At 41.6% G+C, this 13,089-nt stretch overlaps 1 long non-coding RNA gene across 1 annotated transcript; it reads left to right on the plus strand.

Moving 5' to 3' along the window:
* The first annotated feature begins 4,861 nt into the window (after positions 1-4,861).
* Positions 4,862-12,883, plus strand: LOC119274557. The gene is made up of 3 exons (XR_005135210.1): positions 4,862-5,177; positions 5,296-5,589; positions 5,673-12,883. It is a non-coding gene; the product is annotated as an uncharacterized LOC119274557 (long non-coding RNA).
* Positions 12,884-13,089: the final 206 nt, after the last annotated feature.

Consider the following 13,089-nt stretch of genomic DNA (forward strand, 5'->3'; position numbering starts at 1 on the left):
AGTATTCGAAAGTTACAGATTGCTACAGACTGTTCTGTTTTTGACAGATTCTGTTTTTCGTGTGTTGTTTGCTTATTTTATTGAATCTATGGCTAGTATCGGGGGGTATGAACCATAGAGAAGTTGGAATACAGTAGGGGTTTAACACCAATATAAATAAACATGAGTTCATTACAGTACCTTAAAGTAGTGGTTTGCTTTCTTGCACTAACGGAGCTCATGAGATTTTCTTTTCAGTTTTGTATTGTGATGTTTTCAAGTTTTGGGTAAAGATTTGATGGACTATGGGATAAGGAGTGGCAAGAGCCTAAGCTTGGGGATGCCCAAGGCACCCCAAGTTAAATTCAAGGACAACCGAAAGTCTAAGCTTGGGGATGCCCCGGAAGGCATCCCCTCTTTCGTCTTCGTCTATCGGTAACTTTACTTGGAGCTATACTTTTATTCACCACATGATATGTGTTTTTCTTGGAGCATCTTGTATGATTTGAGTCTTTTAGTTTTAGTTTAACACAATAATCCTTGCTATACACACCTTTTGTGAGAGACACACATGAATTGGAATTTATTAGAATACTCTATGTGCTTCACTTATATCTTTTGAGCTAGACAATTTTGCTCTAGTGCTTCACTTATATATTTTTAGAGCACGGTAGTGGTTTTATTTTGTAGAAATTATTGATCTCTCATGCTTCACTTATATTATTTTGAGAGTCTTTTAGAACAGCATGATATTTTCTTTGGTTATAAAATTAGTCCTAATATGATGGGCATCCAAGTTGGGTATAATAAAAACTATCATATATAGTGCATTGAATGCTATGATCAATTTGATGCTTGATGATTGTTTTGAGATATGAGGATGGTAATATTAGAGTCATGCTAGTTGGGTAGTTGTGAATTTGAGTAATACTTGTGATAAAAGTTTGTGATTCCCATAGCATGCACGTATGGTGAACCATTGTGTGATGAAGTTGGAGCATGATTTATTTATTGATTGTCTTCCTTATGAGTGGCGGTCGGGGACGAGCGATGGTCTTTTCCTACAAATCTATCCCCCTAGGAGCATGTGCGTAGTACTTTGTTTTGATAAATAATTGATTTTTGCAATAAGTATGTGAGTTCTTTATGGCTAATGTTGAGTCCATGGATTATACGCACTCTCACCCTTCCACCATTGCTAGCCTCCCTTGTGCCGGACAACTTTCGCCGGTACCATATACCCACCATATACCTTCCTCAAAACAGCCACCATACCTACCTATTATGGCATTTCCATAGCCATTCCGAGATATATAGCCATGCAACTTTCCACCGTTCCGTTTATTATGACACGCTCCATCATTGTCATATTGCCTTGCATGTTCATGTAGTTGACATCGTATTTGTGGAAAAGCCACCTTCATAATTCTTTCATACATGTCACTCTTGATTCATTGCATATCCCGGTACACCGCCGGAGGCATCCACATAGAGTCATATTTTGTTCTAAGTATTGAGTTGTAATTCTTGAGTTGTAAGTAAATAAAAGTGTGATGATCTTCATTATTAGAGCATTGTCCCGAGTGAGGAAAGGATGATGGAGACTATGATTCCCCCACAAGTTGGGATGAGACTCCAGACTTTATGAAAAATAAAAGTGGCCAAAGAATCCCAAATAAAAAAAGAGGCCAAAGAAGCCCACCAAAAAAATGAGAGCAAAAGAGAGAAGGGACAATGTTACTATCCTTTTCCACACTTGTGCTTCAAAGTAGCACTATGATCTTCATGATAGAGAGTCTCCTATGTTGTCACTTTCATATACTAGTGGGAATTTTTTATTATAGAACTTGGCTTGTATATTCCAATGATGGGCTTCCTCAAAACGCCCTAGGTTTTCGTGAGCAAGCAAGTTGGACGCACACGCACTTAGTTTCTTTTGTTGAGCTTTCATACACTTATAGCTCTAGTGCATCTGTTGCATGGCAATCCCTACTCACTCATATTGATATCTATTGATGGGCATCTCCAAAGCCCGTTGATACGCCTAGTTGATGTGAGACTATCCTCTCTTTTTTTGTCGTATCCACAACCACCATTCTATTCCACATATAGTGATATGTCCATGGCTCACGCTCATGTATTGCGTGAAAATTGAAAAGGTTTGAGAACATCGAAAGTATGAAACAATTGTTTGGCTTGTCATTAGGGTTGTGCATGATTTAAATATTTTGTGTGATGAAGATAGAGCATAGCCAGACTATATGATTTTGTAGGGATAGCTTTCTTTGGCCATGTTATTTTGAGATGACATGATTACTTTGTTAGTATGCTTGAAGTATTATTACTCTTATGTCAATATTAAACTTTTATCTTGAATCATTTGGATCTGAACATTGCCACAATAAAGAAAGTTACATTGAGAAATATGCTAGGTAGCATTCCACATCAAAAATTCTGTTTTTATCATTTACCTACTCGAGGACGAGCAGGAATTAAGCTTGGGGATACTTGATATGTATCCAACGTATCTATAATTTTTGATTGTTCCATGCTATTATATTACCTGTTTTGGATGTTTATGGGCTTTACTAAACACTTTTATATCATTTTTGGGACTAACCTATGAACCAGAGGCCCAACCCAAATTGATATTTTTTTGCCTATTTCAGTGTTTCACAGAAAAGGAATATCAAACGGAGTCCAGACGGAATGAAACCTTCGGGAGAGTTATTTTTGGAACAAACGCAATCCAGGAGACTTGGAGTGGACGTCAAGAAGCAATCGAGGAAGCCACAAGGCAGGGAGGCGCGCCCTTGGGGGTGGGCGCGCCCCCCAGCCTCGTGGGCCCCTCGTGGCTCCCCTGATCGACTTCCTTCTCCTATTTATATCTACGTACCCCGAAAACATTGAGGAGCACCACGAAACCCTATTTCCATCACCGTAACCTTCTGTTCCCGTGAGATCCCATCTTGGAGACTTTTCCGGCGCTCCGTCGGAGGGGGAATCGATCACGGAGGGCTTCTACATCAACGCCAACACCTCTCCGATGAGTTGTAAGTAGTTTACCACAGACCTTCGGGTCCATAGTTATCAGCTAGATGGCTTCTTCTCTCTCTTTGAATCTCAATACAATCTTATCCTCGATCTTCTTGGAGATCTATTCGATGTAACTCTTTTGCGGTGTGTTTGTCGAGATCCGATGAATTGTGGGTTTATGATCAAGTTTATCTATGAGAAATATTTGAATCTCCTCTGAATTGTTTTATGTATGATTGGTTATCTTTGCAAGTCTCTTCGAATTATCAGTTTGGTTTGGCCTACTAGATTGATCTTTCTTGCAATGGGAGAAGTGCTTAGCTTTGGGTTCAATCTTGCGGTGTCCTTTCCCAGTGACAGCAGGGGCAGCAAGGCACGTATTGTGTTGTTGCCATCGAGGATAAAAAGATGGGGTTTATATCATATTGCTTGAGTTTATCCCTCTACATCATGTCATCTTGCCTAATGCGTTACTCTGTTCTTATGAACTTAATACTCTAGATGCATGCTGGATAGCGGTTGATATGTGGAGTAATAGTAGTAGATGCAGAATAGTTTCGATCTACTTGTCGCGGACGTGATGCCTATATACATGATCATGCCTAGATATTCTCATAACTATGCACAATTCTATCAATTGCTCGACAGTAATTTGTTCACCCACCATAATACTTATGCTATCTTGAGAGAAGCCACTAGTGAAACCTATGGCCCCCGACATATAAGTTTCCAATCTACTTTATTTTGCAATCTTTACTTTCCAATATATATCATAAAAATACCAAAAATATTTATCTTATCTTATTATCTCTATCAGATCTCACTTTCGCAAGTGGTCATGAAGGGATTGACAACCCCTTTATCGCGTTGGTTGCGAGGTTCTTGTTTGTTTTTGTAGGTACGAGGGACTTGCGTGTAGCCTCCTACTGGATTGATACCTTGGTTCTCAAAAACTGAGGGAAATACTTACGCTACTTTGCTGCATCACCCTTTCCTCTTCAAGAGAAAACCAACGTAGTGCTCAAGAGGTAGCAATTTTATCCAGAATCATACAATCCGTGGGATCTGTGTTGTCTTTGTCATCTTCCATGTCTCGATTTCTTATATTATCATCGTTCAATTCCAAGTCCACTAAAATGGCAGCTAGTTTTGTTCTAAAATCTATCATATGTTCCTGTTAAATAGTAATTAAGAGTTAAATAGTGATACAACATAGAATAAGTATAATGATGCAAAGTGAAAAATACTTGTGTAGGAGTGTCAGCCAAAATATTGCCTGTGAAGTACTCCATAAAATTTATCATCCACAGACCACAAGATGACCTGCATGATTGCAAAATTTAAATATACTCAATAAAGTTTATCTTTTTTATAGAGATGTATAATTTTTTAAATCATCAAATGATCATGACTGTAGCAAGCCTTATAAAAACAAAAAATCGCATCCACGTTGGTGAACCGGACATGCCCTATGAAAACCTATGAAATATTTTCTCCGTTCCTAAATATAAGTCATTTTAGAAATTTGAATATAGGTTACATACCGATGAATATAGACGTACTGTAGAGTGATGTAGTTCATATTAGAATATGTAAAAAGAGTTGTATTTAGGAACAGAGAGTATAATGGATTTTCTTAGAAGAATTTTTTTGGGACAATGCCGCACTCACTCACCATCCCTCAGTCTCTCTTCCCCATTCTTCCCTCACTCCCTCTTGCCTTATCTACAACGCGATCCCCATCCACGGCCGGAGCTGTCTGGTGGCCGTCTCCCCTTCTTCCGTCGGCCCCTGCTCTGCCCCCCCCCCCCTTCGTCAGCACAGCCGGCGGATGCGTAGGCCCCTCCTCTGCCCCGTCCCTTCTTCCTATCCAGTGACGTTGGGGCATGCCTCCTCCTGGCGATGCCGCGGCGCTCAAGCTCGACATGCTCGCTGGTGACACCGGACCCCTTCCTTGTGCAGATGCACTCGCGGGCGGACGCGCAGGCCCCTCATCTGGCCCGCCCCTTCTTCCCATCTGGTGACGCCGGGGCTTGCATCCTCCTGGCGATGCCGGGGCGCTCAAGCTCGGCATGCTCGCCGGCAACGTCGGGGCCCTCCCTCGTCCTGATGCACTCGCCGCGCCACAAACCCTCCCCCCCCCTGCTCGGGACGCCATGCAGGTCAGGTTCCAACCCTTCTTCTTCCCTCGATCCAGATGCTCTGCTCTCCTATCCCATCTTGATTTCCATCTTGCTTAGGATGACTACAAAGACCTTCGCGTGTTGTGCTCCTACTCAGGACCCTCCCTGTGCTTCTCCTCGCCCGTCCGGGTCCAAGTTAGTCTCTTCGGCCCCATTGCCTGCTCCTCCCCGTCAAATCGCTTTATAGCTTCACTGTGTGCAATGTTCGGCCCATAGGGTTAGCTGTTCAGGGGCCATGGCGTGTTCCATGCGGCGTTGCCTTCGCCGTTGCCATTGCTGCCTGGTTGTGTATCGTGCGTGGCAGCAGCCAATGGGGCCGGGAAGGTCCGAGACACTGCAGGTCCCTGCTTGCCAACTTGCAGGAGCCTGTTAATCGTTCAGTAAAAAAAGAGTAAGCTTTCTTCCAAACCTATGATTTTCCTTTCATCGTCTTTGTTGGTGTCTGTGTTGATGATGCGATCCTTAATGGTTCAGATACCCCGAGGGAGAAGGATGTGCCGAAAGGGGATGGGAGTAGCAAGTTTGAATTGGAAGAGGTATATACCCATCTGTCTGGAGTCTGCTCTTAATACATTCTTCCCTTCGCCATGTTGTGATGTTTAACTTTTTCCACTTATCAGATTTTAGTTCAATTTGAATCAATGCGTATTGGAATATATGTTCGAGTCCTTCCAGCTGTTGCATGAATAAATGACAATGTATTAGCATCATAATCAAAGAATGAGAAAAATCTTCTTATCAAAAGATGTTGCAGTGGGACTAATAACTAACCATAACGGTCAGGTCATTGCGGTTCTTTCCTGGGCCTAGTGAGTCGAGCACCTGGATACATTGCAACCTGGTATTTATAACTGCTAGGTACCAGGGAAAGTTTTCAATGTTTACTGGAATGAATATCTGAAAATAGAGTTTTGTTAGTTTAGGTCTCATGCATACAAACATTTGTCCTTGATTGAATTCATACAAATATGCACGGAACTGTGACTCACCATATCATGTTCCAAATAAGTTATAGCTCTGTTTAATACCCATCTTGGTGCATCATCCCGTATAGAGTTAAATTCCTTTATCATCTTAGAGATGCATGCATTCTCTAAGAACACACTTCCTCCTGACCTCATCTGTAGATGCTTTTTAGCACTTATGCAATGTATGTATGTGTCTATGATATGCAATATCAAGTGCACACCTTGGTTATAGGAGATAATATAAACTCATGTTAAAATAGCAACATGTTGTCATAAAGGTAAATATACTTACTTCGTCGCCAACTGAGAATACTTATTACTCCATGATGACCACGTCCAGTCAAGACTGAAATTGACACTTCTTTCTTCAATTTATATGTTAGATGGATCGTTTCGATTTAGTTAGTTCACGTGCGCTTGTCAATTCAACCAGTTATATTTGAGACTGAGGTCGAACAATCACATATGCACTTCAAAGAAAAATAGCCATCATAATATTGCAATATTTCATTATTTCTATCAATGGCACCACTAGCTTACATTTTGCTGGTATAGCAATCTTATGTTCTGGAATTGACAGAATAAATTGAAATTTCTATGTTCCCAAATGAATGGTGTAAGTAATCTGAACATGAACGGAATAACAAGTGTGACACATTTAAAGTCTGTACTTTTTCATTTCTATAACTGATGTAGCAGTTGCGATCGCTATTAGGCCCATCGAACGGACCTTTGCAAGCAACGCCTTGTACATGTACGTCTTCCTAGTGCCTCCTGGACCGTCAACAAAGAATATCTGCCTTTTTTGGTTCGTCACATGATCCATTATGTCATTGAAACCAGATAGTTGCTCATTGTTCAAACAGCTGAATCGATCTAGATGTTCTTGGTCCACTTTGACCTGTCTCTCCTCTGTTACCTCTGTATTGTCAATGTTAGAAGAACCATCTGCGTCAACCAGATCTGGAAGTCCATAGAGTTTAATATCATTTCCCATGGTTTGCAGCAGACCCCTGATATCCCTAAGGACCATTTGCTCAAGTCCTTCCTCATTCGATTTAGTACGGCGATAATCTTCAGACATGGATGCTAGATGTTTGTCCTACAATTGATGGATTTGTGTTGCCTCACAGAATACCAGTATATTCGCAAACAACCGTCTAAGAGTAGAAGGCATTTGAAATGTCGCTGCCTCTGTCATGCAATCATCAAGTGTCCTGTCGTGCTCAATGAGGCCTAATTGCTCACACGCCTCTCTGAAGGACCCGCATGGCTTGCCATTTATTGTTTTTAAATCATCAACTGAAGTGGCACCTCGGACATGGTTTAGGAGCACCCGCAAGTAGTACCTATCTCCTTCAGCAGGGTGTGCATGCACCAATCTTCCAATCTGTAATCTCTAATTTTTTTATCGGTTGACACTTCTTATTACCGGCTATTGACCTATAATGTTCTGGGAACTCTCTGTACAACAATTTTCGTGCCTCTGGTTACTTTTGGTTCATCCCAAAGTACTCGGTAAGCATGGATTTGGAAGAAGATGGCCGAGCGACAACATCTTCCACATTTTCATAAGCCTGAAATGCGACTGTATGCATGTTTGGCAAATGAAGCTGGAGCTGCAACACAGCTGGGCTGACACCAAACATTTTAAAGCCAAAAATCCTATAGATAGCTTCCGGAGGAGATATATAGCGTGCATCCCTATATTGTCGAATTTCATGAATGATTCCCCCATCATTGATAATATCCTGCTCGAACACAAATGATGCCTTATCATGCCCTTTGTAGATGTACTTGAATAAGTACATCACTGCCTTGATGTTCGAGCATGCTTCGACATTTATGTGACAGTTGTATGTCATCAGCAGAAAGGGGTTGTAAGGGACCACCCATCTATTGTCCAAATCTGCTCCTCTGATCCTAACTCTCACCCCATCATCCCTCCTTCTATAGATGGGATATGAGTCTTTCCCTTGTAATGTAGCATCACAGAAATCTCGCGGGTAATGAAACCGACATTGTCCATCTATCATGCAAGGGCAACTTTTCTTGAGCGCGCCACATGGACCATGCAACATGTGTTTGACCACCAGATCATGGAGAATAGGATATTTATTTTTGGCGGGTATCTCTGCCGATATCACCCGATCATAGTCATCCGGGGTCCTTAACTTACTTTTTGCTTTCATGATTAGAAGTATATGCTCATGAGGGAGGCCTCGTTTCTGAAACTCAGTGACATTTACATAAGCCGCAACTTCTCCAAAATGCTTACCCTTAATCAGTAAGTCCATCATGGATCATTGTTTAGCTCTGTATACTCTTGCCACAAGGTCTGGACGGTCTTGTGGCAGCTGTCCAGGCAACAATTCAATAGTTATCTCCTCCCAGTAGGGATTGCATGTCATGGTGATAAAATAATACGGTTTACCCCATCGTTGAACTATTGCCATTGCATCCAGGAACCTGCGCTGCATGTCACGGTCACCACCAGGAAAGGTACGTGGAAGCACGATTCTCTTGCCAATACGATCACCGTGTGACTCACCAGCGATGACGGTGTCAACAAGGCCCTATAATAAATCAATATTTGACGCCAATTAGTATAGCATGTTGAAGCAACGAGTGGCATTTGTAATACAATTTAATAGTATAAACACAAGCACGTTACCTGGTAGAGGTCAGCTCGTATGACCTTTTGATTTGCTGGCTTTGAGTACCAGTCAAGCCTCATTGTCTCAATCTTGATGTACATGTCAACCGCCCATTGTTGGAACAGGCGCCCCCCAAACAAGATGATGTTAAAAAGCTTCTTCCAGACCTGCAGTTTTGAAGGCATAGTACTCCCTCGCGCTAACATATTTCCTTGATTTTGTGGCATTCATCTCATTGTCACCAAAATCCTCATCCGGGTTATCCTCGTAGTCATCTAAAAATTGTTTAACAACATTAAAGTTGGTATAATAGAATCATAAGAATATAAAAATAGGAATCGCGTCCAATACCTGCAGCTAAATCAGTGGATTGGTCTTCATGCCCTGCGCCATGACCAAGTTCTTCTTTAATCATGTTACCGTCTGAAAGATGGATACCAAATAAGGTTAACTTTGATTAATATTTATAAATCAGTAATGAACATAATTTTGGTCTACTACCTGCGGCTAAATCAGTGGCCTGGTCTTCATGTCGGCCGCCATGATCAAGTTGTTCTATAATCATGTTATTGTCTGAAAGATGAATACTAAATAAGGCTTACCATGATTAATATGTATAAATCAATAATGAACATAAATCAGGTATAACAGAATCATAAGAATATAAAAATAGCAATCACTTCCAATACCTGCAGCTAAATCAGTGGCCTGGTCTTGATGTCTTGCGTCATGACCAAGTTGTTCTCTAATCATGTTATCGTCTGCAAGATGGATTACTGAATAAGTTTAACTTTGATTAAAATGTATAAATCAATTATGAACATTATACCTGAAGGAAGAACATAGGTTAGGTACTCTTGTCGTGCAGAATCATTCACTGAATCTTGGTTTATGTCATCGGCGGCCCCAATATATGGCATCAAACGATTCCAACCGATCTTCCCATGTGGGAAGAATAGTGGATATGACAAAGGGTCGTAGCACCCATAGTATGCTCTAATATACAGGGGACACTCTCCTTTCCCGTACACGATAAGACTTCTATCAAAGGTTTTTTGTGGGTCGCTCCCTTCAACACATATTGCTGCTACCTGAGAAGTTGTTGGCGCATTGTACCTTCGTTGATCAACTTGATATCGGTATTTAATGAGATCATGTATTCATCTAGATTCGGAACAGCACCGAGGCTTTTAAATACTTGAGCATAAGGGTTATGCTCTAGTATTGGCAGAATCTTCGGTATGACATCTAACCTAATATTTGGAGACCTCTTAACCTTGTGAAACAAGTTTTCATATGTATCACAAATATATAGCTGCAAATGTCGAGGGTCATTATCACCAGACTCCAGATCATCAAGAGCGTGGTACAACCCCCCACACGCGCGAAATGTATATACGCCAGTTCCTGCTGCGGTGCTGACTCGACGATCAAGGGTGACTCCCAGATTTGTGAATGAGAAGTGGGAGTTGAAATATCGTATATTTTCTCTGTAATATTTAGCATCCTCATCATCTTGACTTGTAAACAACCATTTTAACTCCTCACAAACATCTAGAGTAAATACATCCACTTTCCCCTTTCTGCAGCAAACACATGCCTCTCATATTGAAATCGCAATGCTCCACAATGGCGACAATCACTAACTTTCTAAGCACATGATGCTTTTTGGGCAGGTTCATGTAAACTCTATCATGGGCATCATTACTGGGAGCTCCATCACCATCCTGTTGCTCCACTTGGTAGGATTGAAAATAAATAACTGGAGCTAAATTGATATATGCATTAATTAAAGTTCACATAGAAACCATATTACTAATATTATATTGTACTGCTAACTCATGATAGCAACAATAAACCTGGTTGGCCGAAGATCCTAGCTTCTTCATCATGGTCCACATCTCTAGTTTTTTCTCCTAGGTTCTCGTCTCCCAAGCATTCTATTTGTGAATATTGAATAATATTGCATTAGGAGTAGTAAATGATGCTCATTTGATGTTATGCATAATGGGAAGATGAAACTAAAAATGACATTATGCAGACCATCAATGTTTATCGTGTGGACATCGGGCTCCAGTAGTCCATATGCATCTTTGGCGTGGTCGTTGGCTGAAAACATTTATTTGGCACAAAAGAGTAAGCAAAAGAGATGGACCCTTTTTATGGAGGGTGGTACCACAAAAACGTACCAATTTGATTATGAGTGGTTTGACCTGCATCTGGGGACGGTTCCATCCCTGGAGTAATATCATTACGTTGGATCGATAGAGGTTTATTGCCATAAGAAGGATCTGTACCTGAATAGAAAATAGAATGGCAAAATAGAGAAGAAATAAACACCGGATAATTTAGCACCATTAATAAATCAAACAACTAACCCTTTTTTTAGAAGACTCTTCTGGCATATGTAGGTTATCGATTGTACTGAGTTGGGGGTTCTCATCTAGTGACATTTGTGTGGGTGTCAGTCGTCTTGAATTCCGTTGCATCTGGTACGCATCATTTCTGTGCAACCAATCGGACTCATCGTCCACATTGTCTCTCGTCAAATGAACAGAATTTGGTACTGCACCCCCTGCACTTGTTATGTTCTGCAGTTGTGTGATGACTGCAGATTGTCCGGTAGCCGGCACTTGCGTTACAATGTTACTGCCCGGACGGCATCAATATGCTTATTTTGCTCGCGGGTTTGTCGCTGTCGCTTTAATGTTTCCTCTCTATTTCGTGCATACCGCTCCCTTTCCATACGATTCTCAATATCATTACTGCCTGAGTAGATGAAGATTAGAACATTATATATAGCAATATATATAATGGAGAATGAAGTTCATCTTCATTACCTTGTGATACACCCAGCTGTGTTTGTGCCCCACTGATCTCAGCAGAGGCAATTTTCTTCTATTTGCAGGTCTCACGTCGTCTCTTATTAATCTCATCCTTATTTTGTGCATACCGCTCTCTATCCCTCTGCCTTTTTACTTCTTTAGGGTCTGCAATCGATGGCACAATTCAGCAGTTGGGGTACAAAAACTGAAATTGGGTGGTTGTGTAATGTTCATCAACCAAGGATTGTTTGTTTCTTATATCCTGGAATGGGGTGCGCACCCTATTGGGACTGGTCGGGGCCATACGAAGTCCTTCAACCATGTGAATGTCAAGCATGTTATCACACAATTGTAACTGAAGGAATACTATTACCTCAACTCAGACAGAGTAGTGTTTGATGTTCAACTCCATCCCACTGTTTAGCATGAAATCTTTGTTAAGAGTACTCGGCAACCAATTGAATTCCTTTTGCATTAATATATATACCAGCAATAATGATTCAGGATGTAGTAGTTTGTAATGCTATTCATGTGGGTGTACCTGAGAGTGACTATGTGTGTTCATATGAATTGGAACTGAGAGTTGAACGATCCATATGAAGCTTGATTTTAGGTGAGGTCAGTACAATGCTCATTTGACAAGGATTCATGGAACGACGTCAGGTTTAGGTCAGGTAAGGATCATGTTAGCATACGGTCATGCCATAATTCACCAGTTCCTACACTTTCCTTGTTTTTCATAATTTCATTCAATCAAAACAAAAGATGGATCACATGAATAGGTTGACAAAGGAGCATGCATTTGCGGAGCAGTTCGTTCGCGTTGACATCGTCGGGTGAGCTGTGTGTGGTGATGGGGTAGTACAGTCTGCGCGGATGTATCTTCTAGCCTAACGAAGCATTGGCGGCAGCGGGGTGTAAAAGCCTTTCGAACTTCAGATCAGAGAAGAGCATGCACCTATGTCGGCGAGGAGCTCCTCGTCACGGCCGTGGTAGGGCGCCTGTGCGGCTGCACCTGTGTTGGGGAACACCGCGTCATCGTGGCCGTCGTCGGGTGACTCTGCGAGCTCGTCATCGCGATCGTCATCGGGTGCCTCGGCGGCTGCGCAGGGCAGCGACGGGGCATGTAATCTGGACGCCGGGCCTGATTCCCGCTAATCTAGCTCATATGTTTCCGTATATGACTCTCCATGTAAATTGAACGTGGGTTGTTACCTTCTTTTTTTGAAATTTGAGAAAAGGACGTGGGTTTACATGTAGACTTGTGCCGGCGTCGGTTGTTTGTACCGGCAAAGTTTTCGTCCACCCTCGTGAAGTTCTCTTGTTTAATAGTAGTGTAGAAGAGTTTTCGTCCGCCCTCGTGAAGTTCTCTTGTTTAATAGTAGTGTAGAAGAGTTTTCGTCCGCCCTCGTGAAGTTCTCTTGTTTAATAGTAGTGTAGA

This window comes from Triticum dicoccoides, chromosome 3B, assembly GCF_002162155.2.
Source record: "Triticum dicoccoides isolate Atlit2015 ecotype Zavitan chromosome 3B, WEW_v2.0, whole genome shotgun sequence".
NCBI lineage: Eukaryota > Viridiplantae > Streptophyta > Magnoliopsida > Poales > Poaceae > Triticum > Triticum dicoccoides.